The sequence below is a fragment of the Echinops telfairi genome, unplaced genomic scaffold (genome assembly GCF_000313985.2).
Source record: "Echinops telfairi isolate 266 unplaced genomic scaffold, ASM31398v2 ScPeMD7_7468;HRSCAF=8506_0, whole genome shotgun sequence".
Classification (NCBI taxonomy): Eukaryota; Metazoa; Chordata; class Mammalia; order Afrosoricida; family Tenrecidae; genus Echinops; species Echinops telfairi.
In genome coordinates, this window is record NW_022111369.1 from 22,555,781 (window position 1) to 22,558,427 (window position 2,647).

Genomic DNA, 2,647 nt, shown 5'->3' on the forward strand with positions numbered 1-2,647 from the left:
GTCCCTTTCAAATCAGTCTACATGCTCCATGTCCTCCTCAAGTGGCTTGGCCCTCACCGTCACGGTGCTACCGACGTGGGTTTGCAGAATCCCTGGACCATAGGCCACCACTGGAAGTGGCTGCGCTATGCTGACCAGCAGCCCACAGCTGACCAGCCCTTGTCCTCCAAGCACGGTGGTGAGACACTGCCAAGGTCATGACCTAGCTAAGATTGAGGCCTGAAGAGAGCCTCGTTTTGAACTATAAAAAGAAAATTACTGCCACTGGAAAATGCCTGGGGACGTCCATGCTCTTAAAGTCACTCCTGACAGTATGTACATGTAGGGTGACCCAGGCCCGCGAGCAGGACAAGCGCCACGGGAGATTTGGGCAATCCCTCTTCGCTCTCAGCCAGGCCCTGCATCTGTCGGTAGGGAGCGCCTCGCCCCCGAACCCGCTGAGCCCCACTGCTGGGAACGTCCCTCCTCAGGCGTGTTGGATGCCACCGTGCTCTGTGTGCTCACACATACATGGAGCTTCATGCCGGTGACCTTCCCCTTCGCTTTCTGAAGGGGACACCCAGGTGTGTCACAGACAACCACCTCCGCCCCCACAGTTGTGTCGGAGAGGTGGCTCCTCTGGGACAGCTCAACTGCAGGAAGGTTGGATTGGGGTCTTGCGCTCTGCCATTCTGTCTGTCCTTCTTAAATGGCCCAGCCTTGGCTTTTTAGGTATGAAACACTTCTTTGGTTGTAACTTCTTGCTGTATCTTCTATGCAATTCCTTTTCTACGACGATATCCCTGGAGGGGGAAGCGTGCTCTGAGCACTGCTCGCTGTCCGGCGGCCTGGCGGGGCTGGGGGATGCCAGCCCTGGGTGGGCCTCGCCTCTGTTTCCCTCTCCTGGTTTTCCTGCAGTCCCTTCGTTTGTAAATTGCCTGCATTTATTCTGTCGGCCAACATGTACAAAATGTAAGAAAGGATTTTTAAACAGGTAATAAATTATATTTATAAGCAACAGGCCGTGTTGTCTCCCTCATTTCTTCATAACCCACTCCTCCTCCACGCGAAGTGGCACCCTGGGCTTCCTTGAGAGGGCAAGAAGGGCCCTGGATTGTGCACAGATGGTCATGAAAGCCTCCCTTGGTCCGGGGTGGCATTCCAGAATGGCGGTTCCCGAACATCTGTGCACCAGGGACTCACTTGAGCAGCTTTTTGTCCAGACTGACGACTGATCCCACGGCCCTACACGGACTGAGGAGGCTCGGGTGCGGTCCTGGCATTCGGAGTTTTAACAGCTCCTGAGTGACCCTCATGGGTTCAGAACATCAGCATCAGACCCCACGGGGAGTCTAGAAATAGTCGTGGGACCACACGCAGACATCCCCTTTTCCCTGGAGTTTCCCATTACTAATAGGTGGGAAATAAAGGGAAGCCCAATGGCCCGGGAGGCCACGGGCTGTAGAACCACCACCCCAGGGCTCTTCAGGTGGTGCATGCGAACACACAGCCCCTCCCTCAGGTCAGCAACAGAATGGCTCCAAGGATGGGGCGGGAAGGGCAGCCAAACAGAATTCAAAGCCAAGGCGCTTTTTTTCTTGCGGGGGAACTACCGAGAGTGTCCTGAGATGAACTACAACCTGTGCCCTCCCCTTCTCCCAAGGTCAGGGGCCAGAATGCTTGAAAGCAATTTCCCTGGCTCCTCAGGGCTGGGAAGCTGCCCTGTGTCGCAGGTTGAAAGGCAGTGAGTGGCTTCAGCTGGATTCCAAGGTGGGATTGCAAATTGACATGGGGATCAGGGCTGAGAGCAGAAGCACACGGGTCGGGTCCTGGGGTAAAAGGAAAGGGGAGTGGCACCGTGGTTGGGCAAGACTGCTCAAAATCGACAGGAAGGAGAAGCCGATGGCAACAACATGGGACATGACAAGGGAAAAACACATGCTGGGCTGGGTCTGACGGCTGCCCACTGACCCTCACCTTGGCGCTGTGGGGTCGGAATGCCCGTTGAGAAGGCCAACCCCGAGCAGCATGCCTGTATGTCAGCCAGGTCCCTGGAGAGCCCTGAGACCCTGCCTGTCTCTGACGTGAGGCTGCATCGGAGATTCGGAGATCCGGCCTCTAGCACTGTCTGACGCTCCCTGCCAGTGTGCGCGGGCACCAGGCAAAGACCTCCCATGCGCCCCACAATCCCTGCCCTGAGATTAACATCAGAACCAAGCGAGGAATGATTCAGCACAGGGCTGTCAAGCTGGTGGCCCCAGGTAATTTTTTGTGGCTCACGATGCTCTGAACTAAAATATATCGAGGGAATTGTATGGACAATCTTGCCTCGATCTCCCCTAAACGCTATTTTCTTCATAACAATTTTTTTCTATTTTCATTTTATCTCAGAGCATCGTGAGCCACAAAAAATTACCGTGGGGGCCGCATGCAGCCCATGGGCCGCCAGTTTGACAACCCTGATTTAGCAGAACCAAGTCTTCCTAAGACCGGGATCATCAGAACTTTCCTGTTGTAAGCCGACGGAGTAACAAACCCAACTTCTACCATGCCCAGTGAAGAGAGGAGCGCTTGCTTTCCTGAGCCGTGGATCGGCTCTTTGCTTTTCACTGCTGGGAGCAGTTGGGTTTGAGCCTCCAGCATTTAGAAATGGCCTGTAGACAGAAGA